At 39.5% G+C, this 11852-nt stretch overlaps 1 protein-coding gene and 1 long non-coding RNA gene across 2 annotated transcripts in view; both read left to right on the top strand.

Annotated features, from left to right (window-relative positions):
* Positions 1–2340: 2340 nt before the first annotated feature.
* On the top strand, positions 2341–10442 carry LOC117282717. The gene is made up of 3 exons (XR_004513563.1): positions 2341–2490; positions 9499–9606; positions 10022–10442. It is a non-coding gene; the product is annotated as an uncharacterized LOC117282717 (long non-coding RNA).
* A 54-nt stretch (positions 10443–10496) lies between these two features.
* The window catches only part of LOC111869523, a 17994-nt gene continuing 16638 nt past the window's right edge, over positions 10497–11852 (top strand). The window contains exon 1 of the mRNA XM_023861116.2: positions 10497–10533. The gene's annotated coding sequence lies outside the window, so the exon portion shown is untranslated. The remainder of the gene's footprint in view (positions 10534–11852) is intronic.

Below are 11852 nucleotides of genomic sequence, written 5' to 3'. Positions count from 1 at the left end.
GTGGAAAAAACAAAAGTAATAAAAATTTCGAGACAACCAACCCCAGTCACAATAAAGATAGACCAAAAACAACTGGAGAATGTGAAATGTTTTAAATATTTGGGTAGCATGTTAACAGATGATGGAAGGTGTACGTGTGAAATTTAAAATTAGGATTGCCATGGCAAAAGGTGCATTTAGCAAGAAGAAGAATCTTTTTACCAGCAAATTGGACTTAAATTTGAGGAAGAAACTAGTGAAATGCTACATTTGGAGCATAGCTCTGTATGGGGCTGAAACATGGACACTTAGGGCAGTAGATCAGAAACATCTGGAAAGTTTTGAAATGTGGTGTTGGAGAAGGATGGAGGAGATCAGTTGGACCGATTATGTGAGAAATGAAGAGGTGTTAATTAGAGTCAGTGAGCAGAGGAATATCCTACACGAAATAAGAAAACGGAAGGCTAATTGGATTGGTCATGTTTTACGCAGAAACTGCCTTCTAAAAGAAGTTATCGAAGGAAAGATAGAGGGGCGGATAGAAGTGACAAGAAGACGTAAGAAGATGCTGGATGACCTTGGGGACAGAAGAGGATACTGTCATTTGAAGGAGAAAGCTCTAGATTGCATTAAGTGGAGGAATTGTTTTGGAAGAGACTGTGGACCTGTCATCTGACAGAATACTGATGATGATGATGATGATGAGATCATGTGTGTAGAGTGTGTATAATAGTGGGCCTAGTTAGCTTCCTTGGGGCACCCCTGAGTGGATTGGTAGGCAGTTGGATGTTTCCTCATTTATTTTTACTTCGAAAAATTTTTCGCTTAAATATGACTTGAATAGGTTATAATAATTTGTTGGGAAGATTCTTTTTGTTTTGTAAAGTAAACCAAGATGCCAGACTGTCAAAAGCCTGGGCTATATCTAAAAATGCTGCTGTGTAGTATTGTTTGTTATTTAACGCGTTTGTTATGGTATTTGCTATGCGATAACTTGGTTGGTTGAGTGGGCCTGTCGAAAACCAAACTGGTGGTTTGGGATCCAAGTTTGTGGGTTTGATTCTTGGTTTATTTTGTTGAGTATTAGTTCTTCGAGGACTCTTGAAATTGTGGGTAGAAGGTTTTTTGGTCGGTAAGATGTGACGTTGGTTGGGTTTTTGCCTGGTTTCAAGATCATTATGATTTGGGCTATTTTGAGCGGACGAGGCCAATAGTCCAGTCAAGTATGTAGTTAAATATGTATAGGAGTTTTATTTGACCTTTGAGGGTTATGTGAAGAACATTTTCTACCAGGTAAAAATGAATGGCCTTCAACACCACAACACCCGCACAATGGACGCTGTGGCTTCGGTAATACCAAACACGCTTCAAGCAACATTGAACGAGGTCGAATATCGCCTGGATATTTGTCGTGGTATGAAGGAAACCACATTGAAATTTATTGATATATATAATGAGATAAAACTGATAGTTTTCCTTTGTAATGGTTTAACCCTTGTGTATATAATAAATGCTTTCTGAGATATAACTATTTTATTTTGGATACCATTCATCTGAATATTCTCTGTAATACCCCTTTCGGTATAAGGGCGAGTGCACACCAAGGAAACTCGCAACAGCAATTTCCGAGAATTCTAATCAGCCTGAGTTCTACACATGTTACCGAATGGAGCAGCGCAAATTGAGGAGACGGTAATTCAATTTGCGCTGCTCCATGAAAGGAAGATAACGTGTTCAGCTCAGGATGATAACTATTCTCGGAAATTGCGGTTGCCAGTTTCCTTGGTGTGCACTCACCCTAATAGTGAAGAAACTACCACAAGGCCAAATCGTTCGGTACCTCCTGGGCCTGAACATTAATTTATGTAGCTTTGAAGACGTACGCTTTTACTATTTTTTGCGTATTTCTTTTCGTGATACTTCATTAAGGGCCAAGGTACACCAAGGAAACTAGAAACCGCAATTTCCGAGAATTGTTATTAGCCTGAGTTTAACATATGTTATTAAATGGAGCAGCGAAAATTGAGGAAACTGCATTGCCGTTTCCTCAATTTGCGCTGCTCCATTCAACATGTTGTCAACTCAGGCTGATATCCATTCTTGGAAATTTCGGGTCTGTTGCGGTTGCCAGTTTCCTTAGTGAGCCCTCTTAACGAATTTTTAATAAGTTTAAGGTCTTTCATTCTGGTCCGTCACACTAACAAATTAACAATCAAGTTCCTTCCGTCAAATGTGTCACATTTGACGGAAGGAACTTGATTGTGAATTTTCAATGTTTATATTGCCAAGAGCATGTCTGTACTTAGTATTCCGTGGACATGTTGTCATTTATCTATGGTGTTACAGTTTTGCGCGGTTTTGCGACGTTTGCGACAGAGTTGTGTGCAGCCACTTTGAAATATTTCGTTGAATTATTAAGAACTTAAGAATCAGTAGTGCGATGAATGTTGTGTTTAGCGTGTTTGGCGAAATGATTGTGCATAATGACAGAAGTACGTATCGCCTGAAACTGTAAGTACCGCCTTTTCAGCTATATAGTAATTATAACAGTTTAGGAAGGAGAAGTTAAATATATATTTCTGTTAATTTCAAATTTCTATTTAATTTTCTTTGTTTTGTAGTTTGCCTCTTGTCTTGAGGTGGCAATGATATAGGAATGTTAGCTGTATCGTAGGATGCTTTAGTGCCTCTTGGTTGCAGTGGACTTACGATTTTCTTGATGTTATTTGGAGAAATAATTCAATCTGAGATGTATTTACCTGTACCGGAAAAACGCAGTCTCACTCTGTTGAATGTGGTTCTAACCATGAATGCAGTCTTCTCGGTTATAATGCCATTTAGTTCGTAGAGCAGACCGCGCAATATCTCAAGCGTTTGGTCGCTGGTTTCCCACCGCGGCGGCCCGGGTTCGATCCCGGGGTCTGGGCAAGTGGGATTGTGGTGGACAAAGTGGCGCTGGGGCAGTTTTTCTCCGAATACTACTGCCAATCTTCATTCCGCCAATTGCACCACAATCACCCTCATCTATCATCTGGGGCTGGTACAATAGGCCAAAAGTGGCCACTGTACAAGGGACCTAGTCCCACCCCACTAGCAATAAAAAAAATAGTTCGTAGAGCGCCAAGTGTTTCTGAGCAATATCTAACATCAATGTTCAGGATTTAAAGAGCAACTCAAACAAGAAATCAGCAGGTGAGGTGGCAGGTTCAACTAATCTCAGCTTGTGTCCTGTTTCTGGTGGTTTCTTTCTTGGCTTACTCTTTGTTCATGAAGATGGAGGTGATATGGTTCTTTGAAATATCAGGTTCCCTTTGAACTACACCGTGTTACAATGCAGAAGGCACAATCTTTCATAGTTACTGCAGTGAGAACCTCATATCCAACATGCATCTAGTGTTTACCATATTTGCATCATTACTTCTTATATGGAAGATGCACTGTTAATTTCTTTAGGGAAATGTTTTGTAGGAACCCAGAATATAGCAGTTTACTGTAATACTGATATTCTAATATCATCTATTAGTATGTTGGAAATGCTAAGTGAATATATCCAACATGGCTCTAGGGTTTACCATATTTTCATTGTTACTTCAAATAAGTAAGATACACTGTGACTTAGGGCCATATCTGAGGAAGGAAATCATTTTGTGAATCTAGAAATATAGCAGTTTACTGTAATACTGATATTCTGATGTTACCTATTAGAATGTTGGAAGTGATAATTGAATATCAGCTGAATGACAGCTGCTTCACAGCATTTTCTCACCTTAATATATAATTTCCTGACGAGTCTCTTGATTTAAGAACTTCATAAAATAAATACTCCATTGAGGCTAATTTTTAGAGGCCTTGGCTGAGTTATGTGCAAGTTAGAATTGTCTGTGGGTCAGTTTGGCTCTACATGAAGTCAGGAAGGTGAAGGTGTTCAGAATTGTCAGGTCTTAAGAGGTTCAGTTCCATGTTTGTCGTCGTATCAAGTGAATGTGTGTAATTCTGTCCCCATTGTCAGTTTGGCTGTAAGTATTTTGTAGTCTTGTAAGATTCTTATCTTTATATTATTTCCATGCTTGATACAGAAGTAGTCATTTATTGGCAGTTGTGCACATTTGTGTTTATCTGTTTAAATCATCTCTTGTCCTAGCATGAATATCATCATGATTCAGATGCTTGTTGGTAGATGGTTTGTGGCAGTTATTTTTTGCACGGTTTCTCTAGCAGCAGTTGACCTGTCAGATGATTGAATATTTTAGGTGATGAAAAGAAGTTATCCACATGTAGCTTATGCCCATGGCTTCCCACCTTTTTTGTTAATTGATTTACAGAATCTTGTGCTCCTGTGATGGCCATAGTTCAACATGTACTGTCGTTCCATAAGTAGATGTGTGTAGCCATACACGTTGTATAACTTGGTTGTGTTTTTGTTATGTGACGTGTTCGCTGGATAGCAGTTGCACTTAAGCAGTATGCCATGAAGATGTTTGGGGTGGAGCCCCAGTGACCCATTGTGTGTTGTATAAGTGGCAGGGTTGGAGACAGAGCCTTTTAATGCTGTGATGTATTGCTCTAATAAAAAGTTAATATTTCGGCAATTTTTTGTTTGAAATTTATGATTCAAAGGGCTGATGAGAAAGCAATTAATTCTTCGTAAACACATTTGACCCAATTTCACACCATAATTATGTGTTGTATGACTTATGAAATAATCACCTGCTATTTGTTTTCGATGCATGTTAACCGTTTCCTCTAATAATTTGTGGTTTCCATACACAGATTGAGAAATTAGGTAAAATGTGAAAGGAATAATTCAGGGAGTGTAACATGGTCTTTCCTTGAATCTGTAGGGAGTGCTCTGTATCACTGGACCTTATATGTATAGCTGGCCTCTATTTAGTCTCACACTCACAATGTTTATTGACAGGGTTGAAAAAGGTTTCACAACATTCAATAGCACACCAAATGACTCAGTCACTTGCAGGACCAGTGAACAGTTAATTCAAGCACCCGCTAGGTAGTCAGCCCAGTTTAGTACAGTTTGGTAATATTATATTGTAGCATCCTGTTGCACACTAATTAATTAATATCTTGGGGGTATGCAGTAGCGTAGTTGGTTGAGGCACTATGCTACAAGCTGGAAGGTCACGGGTTCAAGTTCTGATGAGGTCAATGGATTTTTTTCAGTTTACCTAATCCATCCGGCTGCACTATGGCCCTATGGTTGACTCAGCCTCTTAACAAAAATGAGTACCAAGAATTAATTAAATAATTTTCCTGGGGAGTAAAGCGCGGCCGGCGCGTAGGGCTGACAACCTTACAGCCATCTGTGAGATGATTGTCTAGATAATGTGGGACCCTCAACATCTCACAGATCCATGGGCCTTGATGGCCTGTTACAGAGATAGCTTTACTAATTAATATCTCTGATATTCCAACTTACATGCAACACTTCTTTAAAAATTTGTGTAAAAGTTACTACATATATACAGTGAGTCTTTGAAACCTATTTAAAACCACATTGTCCACTACCTTTCAACAGTCATTGGTCATCATGTGTTTTAAAACTGTTATGTGGAGATTGCTGTGCTTGCATTTTTGCTTCTAATGTTCTCTGTGTAGCCCCATCACACATTCTTTTTTGTGGTGGTGTGTCTCCACTTGTACTGTGTTGTGTGTTTAGACCATGGAAAACATGAATATGCAATGTGGGTTGTAATGTCTGTTGGCTTCACTGCCAGAAATTTCTACCATTTGAAGTATGCCTATAAGCATTCTTTTGTTACTTTCTGAACTATAACAGTCTTAAGTAAATTCATCCTTTCTGTTGGCTGCAACCTACACCCTTCGAAGATGGCTTTTAGCCTATGGAAGAGGCAATGATTGGGAGACATGTTCCTCCATACCTTCATCTGACTTTCACCTGACTACATGGTGTTATCCCAGAAGACAGAATACTTCTTCCCCTGATTAAACCCTTTGCATGCCACAAGCCAATTAGGGCTGTTCAGGGCGTTTTCAGTAGAACTGCCACAGATGATGGGATCAGGTTGATATTCTTCTCTTAGTACAGCATTTCTGCGAATACATGGCAACAAGTCTGATATTCAGAGGCATGGCACTGTTCACAGTAGAAAGGGAGGTCACTGCATTCCCCCCTGGTTCTCGTGTTGCATTCTCAGTATTCCCTAGATGGGTTGGGGTGCCCAGGCTTTGCATATATTCAAGGAAAGGCACAATCTCAACATAAGTATTTAATAAGAAACAGTAACAATTACAAAGATAATAACAAATACTAAAATCTTGCATTAATAAAATCAAAGATTCCTGTGTGCCCATGTGCTCAACCACCTTAGTAGATCACAGAAAACTCTCAACAGAAAATAAGCATATACATATAACAGGCACTTGACTTTCTAGCAACCTCCCAGCCTGAAATTATGACCACAATGTCATAACCTTTCCGAAATAAACCAGGTCCCAAGGTTCGCCGCATTAACAAGCCCTACAGCAACACAAAATTGGGCAACACCCATCAGTACAAATAATATTACATTTCAGCAGACTCACTTCACAGCAACCCCAAACAGAAATTATACATGTGTTCACGTGGCATGAGTTGGGTCCGCTCGTCCACCTAAACATGTCATTGACCGGTGACCGCTACGTTACACTGCTTGGTGACCATTTGCACCCTTTCATGGATTTCATGTATCCCCACAATGATGGGATATTCCAGCAGGACAATGCACCGTGTCATCGGGCCGGAGTTGTACAGAATTGGTTTGAGAAGCATTCTGGAGAGTTCCGACAAATGGGGTGGCCACCACGTTCGCCTGACATGAACCCAGTTGAGCATTTATGTGACATTGTGGAGAGGTCCTTTCACACCCAAAATCCTGCACCTACAAATACCAGGGAGCTGTGGGTGGCTATCCAGACGGCATGTCTCAATATCTCTTCAGAGGTCTTCCGTCCACTTGTGGAATTGATGCCACATCAAGTTGCTGCATTTTGCAGGGCTAGAGGGGGTCCTGCATGATACTAGGCACCTATCTTATGACTTTTGGCACTTCAGTGTATATAATATACCGTTGCCACCTATTCAAAATGGGGCAGTATGAAGCCTAAAGAAATCTCTATGTGAAGAACTGACAGAAATACCCTCATTCCTACAAAACTGCCTCTGTTTTAAACAGTCAGAGCAAGAGTCTGAACAGCATTTTGAATGCGCAGCCTGAACACAATTTGAACCCACCTCGGCTGACCCACAATAGACACAGTCCCAGCTTCGCATACCTGGATGAAGCTCTCTGTACATTCTACAATAGCTGGAGTTGGTGGGTAGGGTCACATGGTAAACCAGAATTGTGGGATTACGCAAAATAGGAAGTAGTGGAAGAGTTAGCTCAGTGGTGATAGGAAAAGAGGACACCCAGTTGTCCAACAGTGAAAACCAACTGAGCCGTATTGTAAACGTGGTTCAACATATAAGGCTTTCACATTATCTCCATCTCTGTTAATTTGAACATAATCTGCGAAGCTCTTGTGGGCTTTTCTGTGAAACTGCATTTATTCCCAAGCAGCCTTAGCATTTCTTGTAAGTAGCTCTGTGGCAGGGCTGGATAGTCAAAGGGCTAAAGTTTCCCCAGTTTTCTTAGCATTTCTAACAGGTAGTTCTGTGGCAGGGCTAGACAAAGGGTTAACGTTTCCTCAGTTTTGAGTTTAATTTCATCTTCATTGGATTATATAATTGGTAGTCCACTAGGATTCAATCTCATCATAGTATAAACCTCATTAAGTCTGTCACATTACAACAGTACAGTGTTCAAGGTTAAACTAGCTTTGCTACATGTTTCGGCTATTCATAACCATCATCAGGCAAATACACAATCATCATGTTTACACATTAGTGAACTGCAATAGTGTAGTAAATCTGGATTTTTTTTCTTGGCACTACAGCCCCAGTGGGCCTAGGGCTACCTCCATGAACTCCATTCACTTCGGTTTTTCTAGATCTTACACATACGGTAGGACTCCTTGGGCGAGTGATCAGCTCATCGCAAGGCCTCTACCTGTAGACAAACACAGAAAAATGCACACAAACATCCATGCCCTGAGTGGGATTCGAACCCACGATCCCGGCTTGCGAGCGAGCGAAGACGGTACATGCCTTAGACCGCTTGGCTACCGTGACCGGCAGTGAATCTGGATACTTGATAATTGTCATATTATGAAACATATGGTATAGAATTACAATGAAATATAAGCTATTATAAAATGAGTTTTGTTGTAAAATAAGGTTAAATCTATTCAAGCGATAGTCTATATCACGAAGTCAGTTGTTGCCATCTTGTATTTTCCCATGGACAATGGTATATTCTAGACTTTATATGATAAACTGTTTGGAGGCCCATGAAGTATAATTGTAACATTAATTGTTTGGTCGGTGCCTCATCGTACGATATATTTCTGCCTGTTTTGTAGGGAATATAGGTTGCAATCTGTATTATTCAGTGCAACTAGACAGAGAATTAGGCATGCTCTAGCCACATGTTATTACACAAGCTCAAATCATGAATCAGATGAAATCAAATCAGGCTGACTTGACATTCATCTTCCTCTAACAGATCATGTGAAATACAGTGTGTACCATGTTTTTCCCTTACCAGAGCCCGGATTTTGATGACATGTCATCTTTTTTTCCTTGTATCCTATGCAGTGCTCTTAAATATATAAATCTCGGATATGAGCTGCTGGTTACAGAAGTGTAAATTTTATAGGTAATTTTCTGTCATTTTTTTACATTTTCGGGTTTAAGGTCATTTTTTTGGTAAATTTTTGGGCTTTTAAGGGTATTTCTTGTCATTTTTGGCCATTTTAGGGAATTGTTCTTCATATGTTTTCTGAAATGTTTTCTCTTTCTCCTAAGAGCTCTCTACAAAGGCCATAGTATACAATAATAGGTTGTAATCCTGGCCCATCCTTCCCGTTCGTTTCATTGAAGTGCTGGTAATACATGTCATAAAACGGTACGACGATGACTACTCACACTGCAGCTTTTTGTACAAAGCAATTTGCTTAGCTACACATATTTCTAGTCAGAATCTCTTGCTTCATATGACGTTGTTCAGTAAAACTGCTTCTGTCTTCAGTTCCTCACCCCTGACCGTACAGATAAAGATACAGTTGATGAAAGGTTCTCGGTGAGAAAAGTTCAGTTCTGTGTTGCGCTAGAGTGATTAATTTTATCATGATGCCAAAAGCAAAGCCAACTAAATCGTGTCATTTAAAGCAATTTGTAGCTGAGTTTGGAGATGATATATTTTCAACTGACGGTGACATTTTATACTGCAAGATGTGTGACATAAAAGTAGCGGCAGAAAAAAGATTCACGGTACAACAACATATCGGCTGCGACAAGCATATACGAGCAGTGCAAATTTTGTACAGAAAGAAACCTGTGCAAATGTTACTGCAGCAGTGTTCATCTGGAGGTAGAAATAAGTCATCGGATTTTTTTTTCAGAGATCTGTGTGATGCTCAGGCGTCTGCATATATTCCATTGAGACCTGCGATACGAGGCTCACTACGTGACAGACGTCATCATTGGAACCCTGGAAATTGGCGGACCAGGTGAAGTGTTTCTGCTTACGAGTGAGATGCTAAAATCCGTTAATCATGCCACAATTTCTAAACTGTTCAACAGGTCAGTGTATCTACTGTGGCCAGAGTGTATACGACACGATGACATCTGGCTTTTTTTGACTGATGCACCACATATTTTGTAAAAGCAGGCAAGTCAATAAAGTCGTTTTATACGAAATTGGTGCGTGTTACTTGCCTAGCTCATGCACTGCATAGAGTGACAGAGGAAGTGAGATCAAAATTTCCTCAAGTGTAGAGGACAAAGAAGATTTTTGTCAAGGCTCCAGCTCGTAAAATGCATTTTAAGTCTATGGCTCCTGGTGTTCTACTGCCCCCTGAACCCGTCATTACAAGGTGGGGAATGTGGATTGATGCTGCAATTTACTATTGCGATCATTTTCAGGTAGTGAAATACATTGTAGATTCAGTGAAGACGGAGGATGTGAGGGCAATTGAAGCCCCTTAGGAACAGTTCTCGTGCATCGAAATGGAAGGACAGCTGGCCTTCATAAAGGCAAATTTCGGCTCCTTGACAGAAGGAATTCAGTGCTTGCAGGAGAAAGGAGCAATGCTAGAAGACTCACTCGCTCTGGTGAAAAAAATAGCCAGTAATTTGGAGAAAGTGTCAGGTGACATTGGTAAAATGGTGTCAAGAAAAATGAAGTGTTCTGGATAAGAACCCAGGTTATGAAACATTATGCAACATTTCTCGAATTCTGTCAGAGTCCTTCAGCGCTTTCAGCATCGAAGAACTTACTGCTAGTGATTTGGTACACTTCAAGTATGCTCCCATTGTGTCTGCAGATGTGGAAAAGAGATTCTCCAAGTACAAGAATGTGCTGTCGGACAACAGGCGCTCTCTCACTTTCGAGAATCTCCGCATGTTGACTGTCATCTATTGCAACTCTGAATGAGGTAAGACTTAAATGTTGGAATACATACCATTTATGTACATTTGATAAGCGTTCTAACATGATAGAAAAAATTGTATTAAAACATTTAGCTTCAAATTCAGTATTCCTTAATTTTCAACATGAAAACAAGGATGAACTTACAAGAGTAAAGATGAGTTCACTGTTGATGAAGATTAAAAATACATTTTAAAATAATTAGTAGATATTCTGACATGTTACATTTTTGGGTCATATTTTGGTCATTTTTCTGGATTTTTCAGTCATTCTATAGGTCATTTTTTAAATATTTTCAGGTCATCAGAATCTGGGCTCTGGCCCTTAACCATTAAGATGAGAAATACTGATTTAAAATTTGCGTTTATATTGTCAGAACATCAGTATTTGTTAATAGGTATAGCTAAGCAGCATTATGCTAGGTGAAGGGTAGACAAATTTAAGGAATGTAAAGGGTAGACAAATTTAAGGAATGTAAACCGATAACAGCCATCGACTCTGCAAATAAAGTTACCTTGTGCAAGTAAAGCATTTTGATGAAGAACATGAAGCCTAATTGCTTCAGCCCATTGGAAGCATACCTAGCAGTTGTACGCAGAATATAAGAGAACTGAACCAAACGCAGTGAACCCAGCTGGGTAATGTTGAATGGTTATGTGTTGCTCCAGTTGTGCATACGCTCAAAGTGTTGTATTCGGGAGAAGAACCAATTGACATTGGGGTGACAAGCCAGGAATTCTATTGTAAGTGTAAATCTTTGTAGCATACTGAAGTCATTTTACAGTCAACTCTCGATTATCCGGGATAATGGTGGGGTTGGAAATCACTATTAATCGAAAACCTGGTTAAGACAAATTTTATTAAAAGTAGTACTGTAATATTATATTTAAGCATCCTGTTGCACTCTACACGATAAATGATACAAACTCCGTCCTAAGTGCAAACAATATACATTTATATGTCTTTGATCTTGCTCTTTCTACACTACATGTTTCGGCCTCTATCGGCCATCATCAGGTGTATACTCTTAACGTTGCTGCCACACTGAACCCAGTCTAAAACTTAACATTTAAAAACACAATGTCACGTTCTTCGTATTATCAACATCTACATCGTTGATATGTGTCTGGTATGTAGATTATGTTGCACACGTCAAACCCGATATTCTTGTAGTAGCACTCTAAAAATCTTTAGTTATGATGTTTTTAAAATCTTTTAAAATTTACTCTAAATTTTAAATTTAAAATTTAAAATTCTTAGGGTTACTCGCCCTATGTCTAAGTGCTGGAGCGGCTAGTTCTTGTTTTCACACTGTACAGGTGTTAT

This window comes from Cryptotermes secundus, unplaced genomic scaffold (assembly GCF_002891405.2).
Source record: "Cryptotermes secundus unplaced genomic scaffold, Csec_1.0 scaffold10, whole genome shotgun sequence".
In the NCBI taxonomy this organism is placed as follows: Eukaryota; Metazoa; Arthropoda; class Insecta; order Blattodea; family Kalotermitidae; genus Cryptotermes; species Cryptotermes secundus.
This window is presented reverse-complemented; position numbering and strand designations above follow the sequence as displayed.